The 12,062-nt window shown below is 37.7% G+C and overlaps 1 pseudogene; it reads right to left on the minus strand.

Moving 5' to 3' along the window:
- LOC127487782 (grancalcin pseudogene) overlaps window positions 1-12,062 on the minus strand; it is a 46,354-nt pseudogene that overhangs the window by 33,082 nt on the left and 1,210 nt on the right.

Below are 12,062 nucleotides of genomic sequence, written 5' to 3' on the forward strand. Positions count from 1 at the left end.
CCTAGGCTAAGTTTCAAGTTACGTTATATTTAGGGATAAGATTGGCTTAGATTTAGGATTACTGTTATAGTTAGGGTTAGAGATTAGATTACTGTTAGGTAAGGGGTTAGTGTTAGGTTTATGAGTAAGGCTTTGCCTATGGTTATGGTCGGGGTTACATTAGGGCTAGGTCTGCAACTTTTGTTAGATGTAGGGCTAAGACTGTGGTTATGGCTGAGGTTAGGCTGATGTTGAGTGGGACTATGGACAGAGTTGAAGCTAGGGATATCACCAGGTTTTGTACTTGCACTATGGATAACACTGTCTTTGAGACCTGAATTAGGGATAAGGGTAGGATTAGCGTTAGGATTTGGGAATAAAATAGCCTTTAAGGTTAAAATTGGTTTAAAAGTGACAGTTATGATTAGAAAATGAAATGCTGTCAGTGGCAACAATTTGATATTCTATCTCCATTACTTCTGATACTTCGGGCACAGCCACTATTTCAAGTAAAATTTAATCTTCTTTATGTTGGAAGCATTGAAGCTGCATTGATTTTTAAGGGCATTGAAGTCATGGCAGACAAAGAGATTAACTATCTGAGGAAAATCTGTGCTGTCAGCCTGGATTTATTTGAGTCTGAACCCCCTTTCTTGTCTGAACTTCAAGTTTAGCAGCTCTTTTAAGTGTTGCTAATGTACATTGTTTTCTCATGCTTGAAATAAAAATGTTTGCTATGCAAATTATAAATAAAAGCGAGGAATTCATATTTTAAGGAAATCTAATGTATACATGTAGTAAACTGGGTTAACTTGGGGCAACGCACAATTTTCTAGTACCATATTTTATGTGTTCTAACATTTCTGATTATATTGAATTATTGCATGTAAAGCAATAAATGAATCTACAGAGTACAGTCAGTGAAGCAGACAAGCTGTAACTGAGAGTCTCAAGTATTCCATGTGATAATATCAGGCACAGTGCTTTGATCAAATATAATTCATCTCTATAATGATCTGAGCATTGCAAATGCATTGCTTATTAAGGACTGTATATTGAAAGCTGGGAATTCTTATCTTCCCAGGAAAAGCAACATTGTAAGCCAGTCCTAGTGTGTACCACAATTGTATTCTGTGCATCATCTTCAGTCATATCATACCTTTCAGATATTATATATGTATAGTGTAATTCCAGTCTTCAGTTTATGGAAAATTAAAATTTTGCAAATGAATATAAATAAAGGAAATATAATCAATTATCAGAATAACAATAAAGAAAAGATACTGTGTGGAGAGTCATAGTTTTGAAATTCAAAATTACATTTAATTTTACATTTCCCATATCTCCAAATAAAGGGGTAAAAAATGTCACTTTTATATGGAATAGACTTTACTAGTCTAAGAGGTTCTGAGAAATTGTGAACAGGAAAGTTGCCAGGAAAACCTAAAGATTTTAGAGAAAGTTGATTGTGTCACAAGAAAAAGGTCACCAAAGTGATTAACATTTCAATATTAAGATTGGCCTATATCAGGATACTGATAATGTATAAAGGTGATATTAGCAAATTAAGATAAAAGGAAATGCACATTATGATATATATATTATACTATTATACTACAAGTGGTTTCAGCATCATAATATAGGAGTCAGAATAGTTTCCAGCAAATATAAAAATTCATTCAACAATTTTCCAATATAATTATATAACATTGGAAAAATATTATGAAGATACAAAAGCAAAGGTCTTGACAATAGGTCTTGACAAAGGTCTTGACCATTTTATTACAACGACATTTTTTATTAACAGTTACACTTTTGAACTTCATAATGAAAAGTTAATTTAGTCCCTTAGAACTAAAGAATGCTAAAGAAATATCATCTGAGAAGGGAGAATGAGTACACTAGTGTCGCTCCCCCTCTTCGCGGAGGAACGACACAGGACCCTGCGCTGTTCTTTTGTCTGCTCAGCCCTCCCCGGGTTTGCTGCTAGTTCTTCCCGGGTTGGCTACCGACCCTTCCACCTCCGTGGAAGGGCGGTTCGCCCTGCCACTTTCCCCACTTCCACGGGGGAGCGGCACACTGCCAGCCGGCTCTCTCGGGGGCTGCACAGGTGTTCCTTCAGATAGATGTTCCTGGTGCATGTTGTCTCTCTCCTCCTTTATAGTCCTCTTCCGCCAATCCCAACTCTGCTACCCACACGCCGAGTACGCTGCTCTCCTCCAATCAGGAGCAGGATCTGCTGTTTATTGGTTGAACTGGAGGCAGCTATGTAGAAGTTGTTACTCCCTTCTCAGCTCCATATTGTGGGAGAGCAGATGCATAGAATAAGTCTTAATTCTAGTAACAGTCTAGTCTGAGTTGCTCCCCACACACTAGCATAACACAGTTCTGAAAAAATGTATGTGAACATTATCAACAGAACTTAGGGAATTTGCTGTGATTTGATGATGTTACAATACAAAAGCAAGATGTTTTGAAGTTCACAGTGATATGATAGGCTTAATGTAGGTACAATTGATAGTCCCATGTAATAGAAATTCATTCGAACAAAACAGCAAAAATAATATGCATAGGTTACCATGTAAATTATATGCTCATTACTGGAAGTATCACAGAGTAATACTTTAAATAGCAAAAATATAGTAGCAGGAATATGTGAGATAATTCAGTGAAAGCGTAACAATTAGTTAAATGTGAGGAAAGATTGAATACACAAGAAAATCAAAGAATGTTTATGCCATTTACTAATTTTTTTTTTGACAGGCAGAGTGGACAGTGAGAGAGAGAGACAGAGAGAAAGGTCTTCCTTTTGCCGTTGGTTCACCCTCCAATGGCTGCCACGGCCGGTGCACTGCGACCGGCGCATCACGCTAATCTGAAGCCAGGAGCCAGGTGCTTCTCCTGGTCTCCCATGGGGTGCAGGGCCCAAGCACTTGGGCCATCCTCCACTGCACTCCTGGGCCACAGCAGAGAGCTGGCCTGGAAGAGGGGCAACTGGGACAGAATCCGGTGCCCTGACTGGGACTAGAACCTGGTGTGCTGGCGCCGCAAGGCGGAGGATTAGCCTAGTGAGCCGTGGCGCCGGCCGCCATTTACTATTAAAATTACACATGGAAGATTTCAGCCTCTAAATCTACACTTTTTTTTTGACAGGCAGAGTGGACAGTGATAAAGAGAGAGACAGAGAGAAAGCTCTTCCTTTGCCGTTGTTCACCCTCCAATGGCCGCCTTGGCTGGTGCGCTGCGGCCTGCGTACCTCGCTGATCCGATGGCAGGAGCCAGGTACTTATCCTGGTCTCCCATGGGGTGCAGGGCCCAAGCACTTGGGCCATCCTCCACTGCACTCCCAGGCCACAGCAGAGAGCTGGCCTGGAAGAGGGTCAACCCGGACAGAATCCGGCGCCCCGACCAGGACTAGAACCCGGTGTGCCGGCGCTGCAAGGCGGAGGATTAGCCTAGTGAGCTGAGGTGCTGGCCTAAATCCACACTTTGTAAAATATCAACTATCAAAGAGTTATTTACAGTCTTACTGACCACCAGGAAAGTTAAAACTTATATTACCTCAAAAGATAGAATTATTGTACTAGCCAAAGACAGTTCTCATTAGAGGTAGACAAGAAATTGGCCAAGAAAACCTAGCAAAAAGTTTTTGCTTTTGATGATCCCAACATGAAAAGGCAAAGCAAGATGAACAAAGTTTCAAAGTGCTAAGGTTGGCTTCTTCTAGGTCAATCATGATATATACTGTTGGTAGTAGTAGGACTGCAGTACTAGCATTTCATATGGACACTGGTTTGTGTCTTGGCTGCTCCACTTCACATTCAATTTCCTGATAATGTGCCTGGGAAAGCAGCAGAGAACATGGTCCAAGTTCTCAGGCTCCTGACCCCAAGTGAGAGACGTGGAAGAAGGTCCTGAATCATGACTGTAGACGGTCCCAATCCAGGCCTTTCCAGCTATTTGGGGAGTGAGCCAGTGGATGAAAGATCTTTCTCTCTGTATCTTCCTCTCTCTCTCTAACCTTGCCTTCCAATAAATAAATAAATATTAAAAAGAGAATTAGCACTGAGCAATAATATTCAAATAACCACATAGTGAAAATTACATATTAATTATTTGATGAACAAGAGTCCATTGTGGGTTGTAATAAAATTGGAAAAACCACAAAAATTAATGAAGATAAATCAATCAAGGAAAAGGCAAACCATTTAAACAAATGATGAAATACACAGGTAGTAATATTAAATTCAAAGATAAGCTGCTGGCACTGTGGTGCAATGGGTTAAAGCCCTGGCCTGTAGTGCTGGCATCCCATATACGTGCTGATTTGAATCCCAGCTGCTCCATTTCTGATCCAGCTCCCTGCTAATGCACTCAGGAAAGCAGTAGAGGATGGCCGAAGTCCTTGGACCCCTGCACTCATGTGGGAGGCCTAGAGGAGGCTCCTGGCTCCTCCCCTCAGATAGGCTCAGTTTGTCCATGCAGCCAATTTGGGAGTAAGCCAGTGGATGGAAGACCTCTATCTGTGCCTCTACCTCTCTGTAACTCTGTCTTTTAAATAAATAAAAATAAAAATCTAAAAAAAAAATCAAATATAAAATATACAAAAGAGGTACACTATTTAAAATATAAATTATATTGCATTTGCCATAAATAGACCTCAGTTAGTAGGAATAATAATGTGACCATAGATATAGAAAAGTGGACTTGCTGAAAAATAATTCATCACAATTAGCTAGAAATTGAGAGAAGAATACATGGAAATATATAAAAAGCCATGACAGCAACCAGAGAAATTTTCAAGTGAAGTTTCTGGCATCTAGATAAACTCTTTAAAATTTAATAATGGAAGTAAATTTACTGTTTCATAGAAATCAGGAATATACAAGACATATATAAACTTTAAAAGGAAAATAATAACATTAGACTGTGATGGTTCTGAGAAATATTTGCATGAAAGTGTACAAGAGAAATTTAAGTTCAGTGATCTCAAAATTAAAATATGACAAAGATGCACTAGGTAGGAGGTAGCAAAGGCTAACAGTAGAATAGTCATGATGTACAATCTATTGGAAATAAATTCAAAAACAAACCTAAAAGTACAAAAGGATTGCACTTGTTAATGTAAATTCTATATTGTTTACAGCAAGTAAAACTCAGTTCATTGATGGGTGCAATAAGAAGTGAGACGTAGCTATAATGACTATTTGGTGAAAAACTCTGAATTACCTTTACATCAAAATAGAAAACAGGAAAAATACAAATGAATGAACACAAAATAAAATTATGTTGAATACCCAATAAATTTTAAATGAAGATATTTATAATTAGAGCTACATTATCAGCTTCAAAACAATAAGATAATTTATGTAATATTAAAAAACTATCTGTGAAGTTGTCAAGAAGGTTCTGAGAAATTGCTAGTAAACTGTCAAGAGAAGACAGAGATTTTCATTGAGTTGATATAATAATTAAAAAGATTACCAGGGTTAATATGGTTATGATTGGTTTTCATTAGGACACTGATGATTTCTACAGGTGATAGTAGTAAACTAAAACAAAAATAAAATAAAAAAGATATACCTATTATAACATAAGTCATATACTATTTACTGGAAGTAGCACTCAGAAATAATGTAGGTGCAATAGTAGGGTAGTGGCAGAAAACAGGAATTTTATGAACAATACTCAATTACAATTAAATAATTAGATAGTTACAAAAAGGAAAAGGAAACATCAGGCCAATTATCAGGATAATATTAAAGAAAACATATGCACATCAAGAACTACAACTATTAATTTCACAATTTATAAGTTATACTTGCCCAGACAAGAAGCTGAAGAGGACCAAGCTGCTGTCACATTAGGTGCTGCGGGAGCACCAGTCTCACTCCTTGATTTCTGAGGGCTTCACAGTTAAAACCGTGGTGAAGAACTCAGTTGTAAGGGATCTTCCTGAATTACAGGTGCTTGCTCTAAGGTAGGGGACTCGAGATATAGAGATTTGCCACCCTAGAATGAATTCTGACCCAATTTCCTGAATCATCTTCACCAAAAATCACAATTATTTATGTGCAACAGTGTGTTCCAAAACTAGTCCCACTCAGCAAAAGACCTTATAGAAGACAAGTTCTTAGCTTCAATGAACTTGAAAAATGTAACATGAGCTGATAGACAACTGAGAATGTAAACTCCTTAAATCATCTGCAAAAAGAAATTTCATCTATTTATCCTTGGAAATTTTAGAGTATCCTAGCATTTACTGTAACAACATTCTTACAAAATGGTAACATCCTGTGAGAGTACTGAAAGGCAACTCAATATGAAACTTGTCTCCTGATAGGCCTTTTATAAATCTTTTAAAAAATCCAAGCTTTATTTAGGTATTCCTGCCTTTTAACCAATTCATATTTCCTTTCTATTGTTTGGGATAATAAAAATAATTCTCAATACTTAAAAAAAAATATTTACAATGCACACCTGGCTTAGGTGTCGGTGTAACAGGTGTAACAAAGCCTTACCATTTTTTACATAGTTCTACATTCGGTATGCAAAAACAGATTTGCCGAGTAAACACTTGAGTGGGAAGAAGGCATGAAGTAACAAGCACAGCTTTCAAATCCATGTAATCTGTGTATCCCTTGGAGGATATGATGCATTATATGCTGACGCCTTTGTGAAATGAAGGGTGTTGTTTTCCAGTGTCACATTATTTGTTTTACTTATGTGTTGCAAACGTAATACTTGTTGCTAAGTTATGAAACGCTATGGTAAACCTTTAGACCAACTGACTTGCAGCTACACAAATGGATATTCTCATTTTTGAAATGTATGTCAGTTGAGATTAGTTAACACTATTGGAAATAGACTAAAATTCATTCTTGATGTAACTGCATTCCTTTTTCATGAAATTGCACATGGATAGGTTCTCATGACAGTCAAGATTACTCACCTTTTAGCAGTGTAGAACACCTTATTCAAGTTCAAAATCCATTTTTCTTTTACATAGTATTTATAATTATAATTTTGCAGATTTTTGAATGTTATATTTTAACTTCAAAATTGTGTAAGAAAATTGATGATTTTTTCCAAACATACGTTCATGCTTTCCTAAATCATGTTTTTTTTTTAAAGGTCAATTATTTAATTTTTTAACTTTATAAAACAGTTAACATTACATTGAAACAGAAATCTGGTTTAAGATAACAAATTTAAATATTGACATTTCATTAAAATATGTCATTTCCAAAAAGAAAACAAATCTAGAGAAGATGCCATTTTGTTATCTATGTCTTCACTAATGAAATAGACTGCAAAGAGAAAAGCAATGTTTCAGTTTGTTTTCACAGAAATAAAACATATTAAAATATATATTGCAAAAAATAAAAAGGAAAAACAATGCCTTTGTTGTTACAATTCGCTATACAGTAAGATAAACTTTCAGAAACTATAATTTTCTTCTTCAAGGCAAATATACATAAGGTTCTGTTGTCTTATTAAGTCACCAAAGAACAAAGCCTATTATAAAGATGGCATAAAATCTCTGTGAGTGAGATCCCAGTGGAAAGAACAGGTCTTCAAAGAGGGAGGTGCCTTTCTCTGAAGGGAGGAGAGAACCTCCACTTTGACTATGACCTTGTCTAAACAAGATAAGAGTCGGAGAACTCAAGGGGCTTCCATAGCCTTGGAAACTCATGACTGGTGCATAGGGAGATTATTGATGCCATAAACAGGAGTGTCAATTTGTAAAGTCAACAACAGGAGTCACTGTGCACTTACTCCTCATGTAGGATCTCTGTCCTTAATGTGCTGTACACTGAGGCTTAATGCTATAACGAGTACTCAAACAGTATATTTCACTTTGTGTTTCTATGGGGGTGCAAACGATTGAAATCTTTACTTAATGTACACTAAACTGATCTTCTGTAAAAAAAAAAAAAAAAAAAAAAGAAATTATCAATTCCCAACTTGACTCTCACTGGGATTAAACATGACAATAGGTCTGATCTGATTTCATCATCATTTAAAAAAAAATCATCTATTATTTTTCACTTTATGTTTCTGTGTGGGAACAAACTGTTGAAATCCTTACTTAAGGTATACTAAGCTGATCTTCTGTATATTAAGATAATCGAAAATGAATCTTGATGTGAATGGAAGGGGAGAGGGAGTGGGAAAGGGGAGGGTTGTGGGTGGGAGGGACGGTATGGGGGGGAAAGCCATTGTAACCCATGAGTCGTACTTTGGAAATTTATATTCATTAAATAAAAGATAAAAAAAAAAAAATCCAGGCATTACTTTCTAGCTGACCCTCAAACACCAAGGACTACAAACAAAATTTAAAAGTATAATCTGTTACCTTCATATAAGTATAAATTAGTCTTATCTAAGCTTTCATTATTTGGCAGTGTTTATAACATATCTTTTAAGTATATTTTTCTAGGTCTTTTGGTTAAAATTAAGACTAAGAAATATTTTATTAGCAAATACCAATATTTTATAACACTATGCAGATTATCAAAGTGTTACATTTCCAAAAGTAATAATATCCCAAATTTAAAACAATTCTTTTTTTTTTAATTTATTTTTTACAGGCAGAGTGGACAGTGAGAGAGAGACAGAGAGAAAGGTCTTCCTTTTCCATTGGTTCACCCTCCAATGGCCACCGCGGCCAACGCGCTGCAGCCTGCGCACCACGCCGATCCAAAGCCAGGAGCCAGGTGCTTCTCCTGGTCTCCAATGTGGGTGCAGGGCCCAAGCACTTGGGCCATCCTCCACTGCACTCCCGGGTCACAGGAGAGAGCTGGATTGGAAGAGGAGCAACCAGGACAGAATCTGGCGCCCCAACTGGGACTAGACCCAGTGTGCCGGCGCCGCAGGTGAAGGATTAGCCTATTGAGCCACAGTGCCAGCCTGTTCTTTATTTTTTTGACAGGTAGAGTTATAGACAGTGAGAGAGAGAGAGAGAGACAAAGAGAAAGGTCTTTCTTCCATTGGTTCATCCCCCAAATGGCCACTAAGGCCGGAACTGCGCAGATGTGAAGCCAGGAGCCAGGTGCTTCCTCCTGGTCTCCCATGCCGGGGCAGGGCCCAAGCACTTGGCCCATCCTCCACTGCCTTCCAGGACCACTGCAGAGAGCTGGACTGGAAGAGGAGCAGCCGGGACTAGAACCGGCACCCATAAGGGATGCCGGCACCGTAGGCAGAGTTAGATTAACCAAGTGAGCCAAGTCAGCCCTCCCCCCCAATTCTTTATTACTTTGCACCATATGCTAAAGTAAAAATACATAGTAAAGGAAGACATTTAATAATAGGAACCCCAAAAACCCTAAAAGTTTCATTTAAAGTAGTCCAGTTCATTTCTTCAAAGCAAAAGAAGTCAGCATTTCTTTGACTTTCAAATTTTAGATATTCAGATTGCCATAGTGCCCTGCAAAAAATCATCATACACGAAATTCACAAATCCTTGTTGCAAGTGGTCTCTTCTCCTAAAGAAATCTGTCAAGGCACGAAGCTTCACACAACAAGCAACATAATCATCAAAGAAAATTCTGCCATTCTTACTGTAGCGTCTAACAATAGTATTTAACGTCTGAGGACTCAACCTATAACCCATAATAGCAATGGATTGACTCAACTCGTGATGCTCTACTGTGCCACTTCGGTCTCGATCAATAGTTATGAAGTTTTCCTTCCATGCAGTAAGAGCTGCCCAAAGCTCCTTGAATTCATTAAATCCCATTTTTCCTGTATAATCTCTATCCAACATGGCAATCATAATTCTGCATGTTTCCAAACTGAAGGGAGAATAAGTTCCACTAATTCCAGACTCTGTCAAACATCTCTGAAGTTCTTCAGCATCCACTTCACCATCCTGTCCAGCAACAGCTGTGAAGTAACTCCACATGGGGTCCCCAGCTGAAGAGTAACTGTCTGAATAAGGCAGGGGTCCGGGGTACCCACCAAGGAACACGTTTGGACCTGCCCCTGGCATTGGCTGCATCCCTGGCATCTGACTACTAAAATTTCCAAACCCTCCTTCGTATCCTGGGTAGGCCATGACGAGCCGAGCAACCTTCAGCCCTCCTGTCTGCATCCGCCCTCCTGAAAGAAAGGTACAGGTGCAGATACAGGTGCAGGCGCAGGTGACTCAGAGCAGCACCGGCCGCCTAAATCATGTTAATTCAATAACATAGCCTTACATCTAAAGTCATAGTTCTGAAGAATTAATATTTTAGTATTTCCAGACATGATAAATATGTCTACAAGATTAACAAAAGAATATGAAGAAGTTTTCCATATAGTTAATTAATTTAACGTTGTTATCTTCTTCCTTTTTCATATCATAAAGGTAAAATCTCTTAATGGTAATACATATCTCTCATTGGGTAAGTACTTTTTTACTTCATTTATCATAAATCATAAAATTTGAATGTAAATATTATTTACATTTATTCAATAACCATTTTAAGCACCCACTCTTTACTAAGCACGTGTGGGGATTTGGGATCAGCAAAGCACAGTCCTCATCCTTCATACTTCAAGGAAAAACATCAAAACCAAAAATAAAGTCTTCATGAGAGAAATACAACACCACTGTACAAAGTGACTTCAATGTGACACGAAGTGAACGTTTTCTTTTCCTATCTGGTATTTACATTTCACCATTTTAGTCTTCAGCCATGTAGATTTTTCAACATTACAAAGGAGAATATTCCTGCTCTTTCTGAAGGCCTTTTTCTGTTCAGAATGTGTATGCTGATTTGCTACTTGCCTTATAATCTCATGTTTCAAAAGCCACCATTTTTACAGGGAAACTTGAATTCTGCAAAGTAAAGCTAATTAATTAGATACTTCACCATCCCGGTGGTTTCCTACACAAGATAAGTGGAACTAAACACACTCCCAATGTTTTTCTTGAAGGTGCTAATAGTGGTAAAATATGCAAGCTAGATCTAAAATAGATTTGGTCAAATGGGCTATGCACACATAAATCTTCACTTAAAGCGATAATTTGTATATCAGAGTTCAAAAATACTCACCAAATGATAAAGGTTAATGGCAAGTTTTTAAAATCCTGATGTCAATAGTTTTTAATAGTGATTATTTTGCTTCTAAGAAATTTTCATTGCAATCTATATGAAAACAAGCAATCCCAAAAGCTCTGCAATCAGAGAATAACATCCAAATTAATGTTATTAAAGCATTAAAGACTGACAGGGAAAATACAGAATTTGAATATTTCATGGTTGATTTTCCTTTTTAAAAAAGATTTTATTTATTTAGAGATAAAGTTACAGACAGTGAGAGGGAAAGACAGAGAAAGGTCTTCCATTCACTGATTATCTCCCCAGATGGTCATAATGGCTGGAGCTGGATCCATCCAAAGCCAAGAACCAAGATCTTCTTCCAGGTCTCCCACATGGGAGTAGGGGCCCAAGCACTTGTGCCATCTTCTACTGATTTCCCAAGCCATAACAGAGAGCTGGATGGAAGAGGAGCAGCCAGAACTTGAACTGGCACCAATATAAGATGCCAGTACCACAGGTGGAGGATTAACTTACGTACCACAGTGCCAGACCCTGATTTTCCTTTTAATGGCCTGTGACCAGAAACCAGTAACCTGTAATGTGTTGTGTTCATCTCAGAGGATAGTGGATGCTTTCTGTGCTAATCTACCCTATCATAAACAAACTCGGATTTAGATGTGATAGTAGAGAAGTTCACATTAAACTTTATAAAACACAAATCTTTCTCTATAGATGAACTATGCTCATGGTTGAGGGAAATGGGAGAAATAATTTTCTCTTATTACTTTAGATACAGTTTTATATTTATCATACTTCATGTGATACACAGTGATAATGATCCATATTTGTAATTTATAAAGTAAGATATTGAATTAGCTGCTTTAGCAGAGACCAAATAACAATAGCTTTAAAGAGATGAAAATCGTCTCTGTCTCTTATCAGAGTTCAAGTTTGTCGGTAATCTAAGGAAGTTGCTGTTTTCCCTGTTCCCTGTGAGAGCAGGAGCCCTGTGTGCTATGACTGGAAATTCTGCGACTGCATGACAGGGCATGG

This window comes from Oryctolagus cuniculus, chromosome 11, assembly GCF_964237555.1.
Source record: "Oryctolagus cuniculus chromosome 11, mOryCun1.1, whole genome shotgun sequence".
NCBI lineage: Eukaryota > Metazoa > Chordata > Mammalia > Lagomorpha > Leporidae > Oryctolagus > Oryctolagus cuniculus.